Source organism: Peromyscus leucopus, chromosome 17, assembly GCF_004664715.2.
Source record: "Peromyscus leucopus breed LL Stock chromosome 17, UCI_PerLeu_2.1, whole genome shotgun sequence".
NCBI classification, from domain to species: Eukaryota; Metazoa; Chordata; class Mammalia; order Rodentia; family Cricetidae; genus Peromyscus; species Peromyscus leucopus.
The window spans coordinates 4,892,174-4,905,235 of NC_051077.1; positions in this window are offsets into that span (position 1 = coordinate 4,892,174).

A 13,062-nucleotide genomic window follows, 5' to 3' on the forward strand; every position below is an offset into this window, starting at 1 on the left:
CAGCCCAGAAGGGAGACTGGATGTTTGCTAAGGGCATTAGCCGACCAGGTAAGGCAGGATAGGAGGCCAGGAAGCCAGCTGCACCCACATACAGCAAGGAGGGCCCTGGGAAGAGACCTGGGCAGGCAGGTGGCCCATATGGGAACTACGTGCTAGCCTTTCCTTTTATGATGAGGGAGCGCAAACCAATGTGTCTGTCACATGACCTAATACATAGAACACATTTCTTTTTCTTTTTCTTTTATTTTTTGGGGGTTTTTTTTGAGACAGGGTTTCCCTGTGTAGCTTTGCGCCTTTCCTGGAACTCACTTGGTAGCCCAGGCTGGCCTTGAACCTCACGGAGACCCACCTGGCTCTGCCTCCCGAGTGCTGGGATTAAAGGCGTGCGCCACCACCGCCCGGCTAGGAAATATTTCTTTTGTTAAACATGTCAGGTAATTTACAAACTAAAACGCTCTGGGTTGATGATACGGTGTGACTGTTAGCTGGGGATAGTCTAAAACTGGTTATGTGGCAGGAAGCTGCCCCCTTGAGTGGGTGCTAAGGCTGCTGACTCTGTCTTCAGGCTGCCTGAGAACCGGGCTGTCTGCTTCTAGCCTCAAGCCATGCCTGAGCTTTGCCCTCCTTCATCAGTGGCTGCCTGTGGTCCCCAGGCTATCCAAGGGCCTACATCAGAAGAGCTGCCAGAGGGAGCCAGGGCCCGCTATGATCTCTGCTCAGCAGCCCCCATAAGGCGTGTTCTTAACTCACCTAGCAGTAGATCCACACAAGACAATTGTCATGAATACTGGGTACTTTTAGGTCAACTCTGTGTCTAAATTTCTTTCTTTCTCTCTTTTGCTCTAATAACACAGGATATTAATTCAGTGTTCCTCCTTGTGAACCCCACACCCCTTCCCACATTCAGTAACTGGCATATGCTATGTACATGTGTATTTCTGATACAAGTTTTACTTGCATAGGACTAGGGATGTAGTTCAATGGTAAATGCTTATCTAGGATACCCTAGACCCTGGGCTCCAGCCACAGAACCACAAATAAAAAATAGTGGGTTTAAAAAAAAAAAAGACAACCCAAAATGTATTTGCCTAGCTCTCTCTCTCTCTGTAGATAGATAGATAGATAGAGGATAGATATTAAAGAAAGAAACCTTTATTGTCTTTTCTCTGGTAACTCCAAGTGGATGGGATTGCCTCTGTCGTGACATCTCACAGTGTAGCCTGAGCCCTTGGAGTGCTTGCCTCTGGAGCCCTGGGTTCTGGATGTCTCACAGACACTGGGCGCTCTAGCTTCCGACTTGGAACCTTCCGTGAGAACTCACCTTTGGCCCTGTGTGCCTCCTCTGTTTGCCATCATGCTGATTTATATTTGGTGATTTCATTGTTATGCTCCAGTCTGGTGGAAGCTTTGCGTTTCCTGTTAGTTCACCGTGCTAAAACAAACAGCCCCAAACTCATCAAAATATTTCAAAAATGAACCGGAGTGCTAAAATCCTTAGCTATTGCTAAAAGTTATAGATGCAAAGTCTTCCCATCTAACCTCCCCCTGCCAAGATTGATATGCTGAGCTGCACACTTTGCTGAAGCTCATGGGGGCCTGCCCCTTTCTGAGCTTTTTTGTTTGTTTGGGTTTTTTTTTGTTTGTTCGTTTGTTTGTTTCGAGACAGGGTTTCTCTGTGTAGCTTTGCACCTTTCCTGGAGCTAACTTGGTAGCCCAGGCTGGCCTTGAACTCACAGAGGTCCACCTGGCTCTGCCTCCCCAGTGCTGGGATTAAAGGCGTGCGCCACCACTGCCGGCTTCCTTTCTGAGCTTTTACAGGGGAGGAATGGATTGGGGGTGGGGAAGTGGAGGAGAGGAGGGGGGAAGAAAAAAAAAAGAATCCCCACCAAATGTTCAAAAGAAAACTGCTTGCAGTCCCTGTAACATTCCTAACATTGACGGTGTTGGTTTTCAAAACAGCTGTGTGAGCCACACAATCCCAGCAGCACAGCGCATCGATGTCAGTCAGCCGCAGTTTTCCTCTCGAGGAACTTCGCAGGTCCACCCAGAAACATTGTTTCCACACAAAACCATCAGAGGAGAGACAGCCCCAGCTCGCTACTGAGCCATAGATGGGCGGCAGGCTCCTCCCACGTGTGTTTTCGTTAGCTAGTGACTGGCTCAAAAGCACAGCACCACGAAGCTGTTTACCAAACTTGGTGGCTTTCATTTCTTAATCCGGGGGCTCTTGCTTGGCGCAGTCACACTGAACATGTTGACCCGCTGTGGTGGTTCCTTGCCTCCCTGGCTGCCCGCGTGTTCACCGGTCATGGAACTGACCAGTAAGCATGGAGGGGCTCCTGGATGGTGTGCTTTTCTTCCCACAGGAAGGGGAGCCAGGAAAGCAGAGAGAGCCTCCCCATTTCCTGGTCCTTTCTGTCTGCAGGGCCATCTGCTCTCGTCACTGCAAGGACCTGCCCGAGGGACAGGCAGTGACAAAGGATGCAAGATTGGACACCTACCCTACTAAGAGCAACACAGGGCTCCCCTTCACCTCCCCCATCCCACCCCCTCCCCGCCCCCGCCCCCAGGATGGGAATGTGCTTGCTGATGAGCTGCACCAGCCCCTTACAGTATGAACAATTGCTCTCAGAGGAAACTTCCAGAATGGGATTGCTGACCTTTCGGAATTCCCTTTGTCATTTCAGGAGCTAGGCTCTGAGTTAAGCAAGTTACTCGGTTTCGTTTTCTTTGATTTCTGACACTTTTGTTTATTAGAAAAGCTGGGGAAATAAAAACAGAAGTCAAAATGCCTTTCATTTACTTTTTCCCCCCATTCAGATTTGCCGGTTTCTAGCACTCTGTCCCACTTTAAAGCGGTCCTTCCCGCCTGTCTGTCTCCAGTCTCTCTCTGCCTCCCCCCACTCTGTTCCCCAGTTTCCTTTCTCCTTGTCATTAACTTGTGAAAATCCCTTTGTTCCCCACCACCCCTTTTTTCTTTGGAAATAGGTTTCTCTGTATTACCCAGGCTGGCTTCAAATTGGCCTTAGGGGATCCTCCTGCCTCAGCCCTCCTGCCTGCTGAGACGACTGGGGTTCATCACTTCTGGCTTTGAACTTGATACTCAGTGCTTATTTCATAAGGACAGACACATTTCCACGTGTAGCTACACTAACTCCGCTGGAGTCCAGGCTCTTTGTCTAATTCCGTCCTGACATTTCCTTCCTGCCTGTCCTGTCCCCACCCCACCCCCCACCTCTCCTGCTCCAGGGCCGATGAGTCATGTGACCTGTGTTAGTCAACCTGCTGTCGTTCCTCAGTCTCTGCACCAGCTGGCGATGTTAACGCTGTCCCTCTTCTGGTTGGTGTGATGTTGGTCAGGCTGAGTTCAAGGCACACTTCTGACTAGAGTACTATGTAAGTCTGGTCTTCTGTGGAGGGTCAGGTCAGAGGTCTTTATCTGACCTGACCCTCCACAGAAGAGGTGATGGTAATTTTGGTAACTTGATTAAGACGAGCAGCTGGAGTGATTTGGACATAGGTTGTGTGGAATTCCCTAAACAGAGTGGAATAGTCTGTCTGATCTGCCCTTGCTCTGGGGAATTCTCAGGAAGTGAGTGAGATCATGAGTTGGCATGCAGATAAAGCCAGGGGAGGGCTGTCGTTTGGATGCCCCTGAGTCCTGGCACTGGCATTATGAACTCATAATAAGGATCGGAGCTTCTCTAGAAAATTCCATTTGGGGGAATGAGGATAATTAGTGGCATCAGTGGGTACTCATCCCAGTGAGCAATACCCCTAGGTCTGATAATTGAGGTTTACAGCTAAATCCACACATGTGCGTTTCCCGGCCTTGGTACACTGCAGTTAGCAAGGTGGAGGAGATTAGGAACTGTCCCCTCCCCTTCTGAGCCAAAAGAGATAAACCCATTTCCTTCCCCCGTGGCCGTCTCCTGGGTTTCCTCAGAGCAGTGAGCAAGGAAACTGAGATTCCTCCGGATATGCTCTAGTTGTGTGCTGTTGGCTCTGTAGGAGATACAGCTCATGATTTTTTCCTTTGTGTATGTGAAATGTGAAGTGATTTAACAACGATCTAGGGTTGTAGACAATACAGTGCAATAGCCTCTAAGAAGCTATGGGCTTTTATTGAGGTAGGCCTGGAAAAGCTCCATCCTCCTGCCTCAGGTTCCCCATGCTAGGATTATAGTTATATTCCACCACAACCAGCTAATAATTCTTTTTAATTGATTCATTAATTTTTATGTGTATGACTATTTTGACTGCATGTATGCTGTCTTAGGGTTTTATTGCTGTGAAGAGACACCATGACCATGGCAACTCTTTTTTTTTTTTTTTTTTTTGGTTTTTCGAGACAGGGTTTCTCTGTGTAGCTTTGCGCCTTTCCTGGATCTCGCTCTGTACACCAGGCTGGCCTCGAACTCACAAAGATCCACCTGGCTCTGCCTCCAGAGTGCTGGGATTAAAGGTGTGCGCCACCACTGCCCGGCTGACCATGGCAACTCTTATAAAGGAAAACATTTCACTGAGGCTGGCTTACAGTTGAGGGGTTCAGTCCTTTATCATCATGGGGGGGGGGGGAGACATGGCGGTGTGCAGGCAGACATGGTGCTGGAGAAGGAGCTGAGAGTCCTACATCTTGATCCAAAAGCAGCAGAAGGAGACTGTGCCACATTGGGCATAGCTTGAGCATATAAGAACTCAAGGCCCGCCTCCACAGTGGCACAGTTCCTCCGGCAAGGCTACACCTACTCCAACAAGGCCACACCTCCTAATAGTGCCACTCCCTATGGCCAAACATTTAAACCTGTAAGTCTCTGGGGGCCATTCCTAGTCAAAGCACACACACATCTATGTGCCACATAGATGCCTGGTGCCAAAGGAGGCCGGAAGAGAACAGTGGATCCCCTGGAACCGGGGTTCCAGATGGTTTTGAGCTGCCACGTGGGTGCTGGGAATCAAACCCAGGTCCTCTGGAAGAACAGCCAGTGCTTTTAACCACTGAGCCATCTCTCCAGCCCCAGCTAATAATTCTTGAAGTAAGTCAGTGGAAATTGTTTTCCTGTTGTGTCTATTTCAGAGTATCTTAAAAACAGAAATACTGAAGCATGTGCTGAATGAACGCATTCAAGTAGGGTCCCCATGTCTGCCCTGATGCAATAGAAACTCAGACCAAGGCAGGTCCTGCGTTGGAGTCAGGGACACGCAGACCTGTGAGGCTTCAGTATGAACATAGAGGATTAGCATTCACTACCGTACTTTCTGGAAGTCAGGGAGCTTCTGAGGGCAAGGGTAAGGCGCTAGTGTGGTTGTTTCGTAATGGTGGTGATGAAACTCTAGGCTGGACTCGGGATGCAGCAGAGAAGGATGTTCCAAGCTGGGCTGGATACACAGTTTGCTCCCTCCTGCCTAAAGCATAACTAAGGAGGCCACACCTCAGCCTCTGTTCCCTGAGGTGAAGTAGAGGTCAGCCCTTGTGCTATGGGCCTTCTCAAGCTCTGAATTTTTATTTTTATTTTTTTAGCTTCCAGCACTCTGACGCACACTTCCACTTCCGGAACTCCCAGAGCCCTCCCCTGAACTTCCCCGCATTCTGAGTGGCCCTCCTCACCCTGTTAGAAGCCACTTACTTGTCTTTGGGCCTCTTCCTGAAAGGTCCTGAGTGGCCGATGTGATTCTGGTAACTCCTGAATCATTAGGGTTACTGGTGGGCACGTGTGACCCCAGCATAAAAACAAAACACAGCTCTCACCTCAAAGTGGAATAAGAAGTAGTTTATCCTACGGCCCAGGAAAACAGATTCAGGTTTGTAGGAGAAGGCTACAATAACTTTTGTCACAGAACAAAAGAAGTCGTGAATCGATGCATTTGCCACCCGTGTGGACAGGGACCCCCGGTTAGATGGGCAGGACGTCCCGCTTGGGGTTTCAGGTGCTCCTGGATAACTTTAGCTTTAGGACTGGTGGATTCTGGTGATCTCATTCTAACCTCTTTTATCTGTATTTCCTTCTAACTGAAGCATTTCCTCCTGGGGCGGGGAGGGGGGGGGTAGGTCCTAGGGCTCCAGCAGCTAAGGAACCTTAACAGGAGTCAAAGTCAAGGAGCCTCTCCCCAGCGCTGTAAAGGCAGAGAGGAAACGCTTCTGCCTGCCGGTTGGGGGGGGGGGCTCCAAGGATGCAGATGCTGTGAGTCGTCATCCCCTGCGCTCAGGTGGAAGGTCAGCAGTACAGCTAGCTGCCTCCGGGTCATCCATGCTCCTAGAAGTAACCCCAGTAAACCGGGTGCATCATCACCCAGATGGACTTGGGTGAGAGTGTCTGCCTTTAATACCCTATCTGGTGAGAAGATGTTGGGTCCTGTCTCCCCTGCTAAACTCACAGAGTTGAAGTCAGCTGCCGAGGTTGGAAGTGAGGGTCTGGGAAGGGGACGAAAGACGGCTCACGATAATTTCGGCTGTCTGTCTGTGACATTCGAATTCTCCACAGCCATGAAGTCCGAGTCACTCTGTCTGCTGGACCTTTATCACAGATGTGGCCCCGAGACTGTCGTCTCTCTCCAGAAAGTATGCCTACGATAGAGCCGGAGCTGATTGCCTCACTGTGAGCTGCAGAGAATTCATGGCGATGGGGCCGGAAAACACCACACACTGTCTGTCCTTGGCCTGCCGCAGGCTAAGCGTGGCTGCTCTGCCCGGGCTGCTTGTTTTTCCTGCCAGCTTTGTTGGTACACAGGACTCTGCTGGTTCTGACAGGGGTATTATGGCATCTCTTTCCTTCCTTCATGCCCCACTACTGCCCCCTCCAGCTGCCCAGTCCTTGTTCTGTGCTGGCAGAGGCTGGCTGGACAGAGCAGAGGACCCGGGGGGCACTCTGAGGGCCAGGAGGACGGAGGCTATTGGGGTGTGCCTGTGTGAAGAGGGCGTAGTCCTTCAAAGCCTTCCTGGGCCATGAGGAGTCAGAAATGGAAAACGTTTAGTTGAGGTGTCTGTCCACCATCACCCCGACGCCGGCAGGGGCACTTTCGTTCCTCTGAGGAGTCACTGGCTACTCTGGGTGTCTCTGCTCTTTGCCTCTCCCCCCCCCCCCCCGTTTGAATGAGCAAAGCAAGAAAACAGGCAGTTGTTGCAGAAGCTCTGGAAACAAAAGGTCACTGTTCCCACAGGGACAATGCGTCCTTCTCCCACGGCATTGTACAGATCTACTGAAAGAGCCCCAGTGAGAGCCGGCCTTATCTACATGGTCCCAAAGTCATCTCTGGTTCATATTTTCGGCATCCCTCCCTTTTCTCTTTGGCCTCCATCTATCACAGGAAGACTAGGTTGGGGCAGGGACAGAAACAGATCTCTAGGGCTAGAAAACCCAAGGACATGACCTGCCAAGCTGCCGCCTCTGCCTGGAACACGGAGAAGAACTGATGCTTTGGCTCACCAACATGCATCAGTGATCAGATCAGAGCCCGGGCCGGTGGCACACCCAGAGACCCCGGGTACAGGAGAGAAGAGGATTGTATAAAGCTCAGAGCTCTGTGGAAGGCAGGACTGGCCACTTAAGCTGTGTGGCTTCATCCCTGAATGGCATGACCCCTTAGGAGGACACAAAAGGAGTGTGCTCAACCTTCCCAGTCTGAACGTGCCTGTAGTGTCCACGTCCTGTTGTTCGAAGCCTAGTTTCCTTGTAACATCCAACCCCCTGTTGTCTCCACTGAAGTGTCCCCAGCCTGTTCTGAGGGGAAGATGAAGAGTAGCTGGGTCAGAGGTAGCTTCCGTGAGCTAGATGGAGGGAGAGGGCTTGGAGGGTATTGTGGTTGTCAGCAAGGGTGTCTGGCAGGTGGCATCCAGGGACATTTGGTCCTACAGTCCAGGGATTCTGGCCTTGGCCTGGGAAGCTAGCAGATACCCGTGTCATGAACATGGCTATTGGATTGCCCGGGGTCACCTACTGGGAGAGGTGCCCATTGCTCTCTGGCCCCCAGAACATAATGACATTTTAGCCCTAGCACACCAGCTTCATTTCCCATGGATGGGAACAGTCAGGGGATTCAGGGCAGTAGTGCCCCAGTCTTGCTGAGGTTGGCTCGCCAAAGGTTTTTCAGACAAAAATGGCATCCCTCCAGGCGGTTCAGCTCACCGTCCTCATGGCTTTGTGGAGATGGGACAGAAGATGGACTTCCGTGTGCATCCTGGTGAGTTTAGAGGGCTGCGGGTGTCACTTGCGCAGGAGAGTGAGCACTGCTTCTCACCCAAACCCACGTGTCTCCTGGGTGATCACATCCCCATGCTGTCCTTAGGACCACCTGCCCACTCAAAACCTGATCCTCCCTAGGATAACTCCTGCCGTTCAGAGGCTGCCGGCCACCGACGCTTGGCAATGATTCTGTCCTGGTAGTTGTTCGTGTTTGGAATCTCCATAAGGGCTGAGAGCTCGGTAGACACCCAGAACGGGGCTGTGTGGCGTGCAGCATGGCGCTATCTTTTACTGTCTGCTCTCAGGCTGTCATCTCTACCTGAGGTCCTGCCCGGATGACCCATCATGGCTCCATAGGTATGTGGACAAGAGCTGCCATGGAGTAGGAAGGACCCAGGCTGAGTGCCTGTGACCAGGCACAGGCTTTCAGACACCAAGCTGTATATCTACAGGACTCCTGGGAAAGTTTTGTTAGGTCACCTGTGGAGGCTAGGAGGCCAGATTGGACCTCAGTGCGGAGGCAAAGACTGGATATGCAATATGAGAACAGGATTTTTTTTTTTCAGCATCCTCCAGCATGCCCCACCCTCTGAATTCTGTGGGAGTATGCAGAGACCTAGACTGCAAGTCCTGACGAGCCGCCGGAGGCTCTGTACGGAAGTGCCCTGTTGGTTCCATGTTCCACAGACTCATATGGGGGCCTCCAAGTATAATTCAGAATGACGCTGAATAAGCACACCCTTTGGGTGTGTCCGAGGCCTGGGCACCCCATACAAACCGGGGCACTGTCTAGGGGCAATTCTGGAGGGAGATGTGTCTACCTCAGTCTTTACCAGGATTGGTAGGCAAGAGGTTCATAGGCTGACTGTTCCCCAAGGCTGTGAAACTAACATGTTCCTCTGCTGTTTGCTATAGGCAGAGGCCCAGCCAGCCACGCCTTGTCGGCATTCTAGTCTACACCAGGGTGTAGTAACCCTGCTCTGTGCAAGAGATAGCAAAGGCCAGCGAAGGTGGCGGCTTTCGGGCATCTGATTCCAAAGCCTGACTTGTCCTCCCCACACCTACCCGATAACAACCGCAGACATGTACTCCCCTTCACTGTGAGACACATTCAGGGTCGGTATTCCGGGAGCATGCCTGTCAGCCACGGCACAGGGGAACCTAGCCGGCAAAAGCACAGCATGGAGAGCGTCATGGCCAGGACCCCACTTCTGTGGGGCAGGTGGTGGGCCTGCCTGTGCGGGTTACTTAAAGGAGGCTAGAGCGTGGGTCTGGCGTGAGGTCAAAGCCCCCATCCACAGGCGAACTCTCTCTGGCCGTGGGGAGGCTTCAGAATGATTCTCTAGCATTATCTCCTTCATGTCAAGTGACATGATAATGGGCCTAAGCTACAGCAACGTCCCTACAACAGTGATGTGGCAGCTGTCTGGTTCAGGGACCGGAGCCCAGTCGAGGTCACACACAGACCAGTGCCAGGTGTGGCTCTCCTTCCAGCTCTTCAGTGGAGAAGCCTAGGACCCACTGTCCGGAACACACCACTCATAATAGAGATGCCTGGGGTTAGAGCCCACACGTCGACTCAGGCTCTACTCCCCTACAGCACCTGAGGTTGCTTCGGAATATCTCCAGGGAACAACGTAACGCCCTTGGTCTTTAAGACCCTCCAGCAGGTAACCATCACCATCACTCCCTCTTTTCTGAAAGGGAAGGTCCTGGGAGAGTAAATAACAACCTGGGTTCACTCACTGGCTAGTGGCAGAAACAGCAGGAGCCACCCAGGCTGGCTTGAAAACAGCCATGTCCTACGCTTACCTGAGCTTCAGTGACACCGTGACCCCATCCTGCACCGAGGAGAGGAGAGTCATGCAGGAGAGAGATGCAGGAGAGGGATGCAGGAGAGGGATGCAGGGCCAGCGAGCTCACCACCCTTGTTTCCTGAACATCCCAATGGCGTGTGCAGGAGGACCTCCTGCGCCATGCATCTTACACTTTCCTTGGTTTGCAGTGAGTAAAGGGACATTTTCTATTGGATTAATAAATACAGTCATTATTAAAAAAAAAAAAATTACAGGTCCAGGCTTGAGGAGACGGCCGAAGCGTGGGTAAAGCGCGTGACACACAAGTGTGAGGACCCAAGTTCGGATCCACAGAGCCCACCTGTGTTCGCTAGTTTTATGCAACTTGATACAAGCCGTAGTCATCAGAGTGGAGGGACGCTCAGCTGAGGTTTTGCCTTTGTAAGATCCGACTGTAGTGAATTTTCTTAATTAGCGATTGATGGGGGAGGGGGAGGGCCCAGCCCATTGTGGGGGGTTCCACCCCTGGGCTAGTGGTCTTGGGAGCTATAAGAAAGTGGACTGGGCAAGCCATCAGGAGCAAGCTGGTAAGCAGCACCCCTCCATGGCCTCTTCCTCAGTTCCTGCCTCCAGGTTCCTGCGCTGTTTGAGTTCCCGTCTTGGCTTCCCTCAGTGGACTGTGATTCAGGATGTGTAGGCCAAACAAACCCTCTCCTCCTCAGGTTGATTCCAGTCATGGTGTTTCCCCACAGCAATAGAAACGCTAGCTAAGAACCACCCAAAGCTGGATGAAGTGGTACAGATCCTCCAGCAAGAATCTCTGGGCATCCATGGGCCTGTAGCTTGGTATATGCAGCCACAAATGACAAGAGACTGTCTCAAAGTGGAAGGCAAGGACCAGCTCCCCATGTTGCTTTCTGCCCCCCACATGTACACTGTGACACGCATGTATCCCCACTCACACATAGGGTGTGCACATGCACACACACCAAACAGACACAACACAGTGGCAGGAGGGCACGGGGGAGCTGCCAGCCCAGATCGGCATGGTGGTGCATACCCATAATCCCTAGGAGCTGGAGGCAGGAAGATCTGGAGTTTAAGATCTTCTGCGGCTACAATGTGGAGTTAGAGGCCAACCTGGGTCACAGGAGACCTCAAAAAATGAAAAATAATGATAGCAGACTCTACCCAAACTCCTCTTCACGTTGATATATAACTACCTTCGTATGTTCTTGCTGCTGAAATAACTGCCTTGCACTGGGTAGTTTGTAACAAATAATTTCCTACCGTTCTGTCGGCGAGAGTCATAGTCAAGGCAGGAACAATGTACGCTGAGGACCCATGTCTACCTCCAAGGTGTTGACTGGCAGGCTGTGTCTTCACTTAGTGCAAGGGAAGAAGTGTGCAAGAATGTTAATCCATTCATGCAGGGGGAGTGAGGTACCCTGAGGACTTCATCACTTCCCTAAGACCCTACTCTTGAGAATGATCACATTGGCAATTACGTTTCAATATATGAAGTTTGGGGGAGACGTTCAGACCATACGAATAAAATATGACTCACAAAATACCCTCTTGTACTCTGTTTGGCTAATCGTTTACAAACTAGACACCTCTATGTGTCTGCATCTCAAATCCCCTTCATCGTCTCCCCAGATCTTGCTGAGTTCTTTCCCAGGCAATTCTCCTCAGAGCCCCCTGTTCTCATTCCCATCACCATAGATGGCTTTAGTTACTTTTTGAGTTTGGCGTAAGGTACATACCCTCTGGGCTGACTTTCTCATGCAGCATGGTATTTTGGAACTCACGTTTCTGAGTATGCCAATCTGTGTTCCTTCCTTTCTGCTCTATTGCATGGGTAAAACACACTGCCTTCCCCTGGCAATGGAACAAGGGGATGGCCAGTTTTGAACTCCTGAATTCCTTTGTACAGTGTGAACTGTTACAAATGACAAGTTCTTGTAAAAGCCCTCTTGGTGGCTTATGTTTTCCTTATTTTTTTTTGTTTTGAGATAATGTCTTGCTATGTAGGCCCAGGCTTGCCTGGAAATCCTCCTGCTTCTGCTCCTGAAGGCTGAGATTACAGATATATACCACCATGTCTAGCTTGTTTCCTTTTGTCTTGGGTAAATGCATGGTCTTGGGATCATGGAGGAATCAGCACACACTGATCTGCAATGGCCGCACCAGTGCCCACCCCTACCATAACATGCAGAGTTCAAGGACTTCAAGACTTTACCAGTATTGGCTGCTTCTCTCCATTCTTCATCTTCCAATTGATATACTGGCAGCTCATAACAGTTTTAATTTGAATTTTCTTGAACAAGATGACATGGAACACCATTTTCTGTTACTGACCATCAGTAAATCTTTCGTGAGGTGTTTATGTCTTTTTATTTATAGGTGCTATAGCTTGAATGTTTCCCCAAAGCTTGTATGTTGCAAAAATTAATCCCTAATGCAGCGGTGTTGGCAATCAGTCCCAGCTGAGGTACTAGGAGCATGAGGCACCACCTTCACAAATGGAATCTCACCACAGACTTATCATGAGTGGACCCCTCATAAAGGACAAGCTCACCCCTCTTGCACATGTGTGCTATCTCTTTTTCCCTTCCATGCCTTTCTCTCTTCCACCCCTGAATGATGTACCACCCAGAAGGCCCTTTTCCTATGTGCTGGTTAACTTTTTGTCAACTGGACACAAGCTAGAGTCATCTGGGAAGAGGGAACCTCAGCTGAGAAAATGCCTCCATCAGACTGGCCTATTGGGCATTTTCTTGATCAATGTTTGGAGTCGGAGGACCCAGACTTCTGTGGGCTGTTGTAGAATATTATTTGAAGGTGTGTTACTTTTGTTTATGTTGCATTTGTTTAACTCTGTGAAGCTGGGTTACCGTGCCTGTGTTAATCACCTGATGGTCTAATAAAGAGCTGAACAGCCAATAGCAAGGCAGGAGAAAGGATAGGTGGGGCTGGCAGGCAGAGAGAAGATATAGAAGGAGAATCTGGGAAAAAGAAGTAGCCAGAAAAGGAGGACCTCAGGGATCAGCTACCCAGTAATAGAGTAACAGTAAGATTTACAG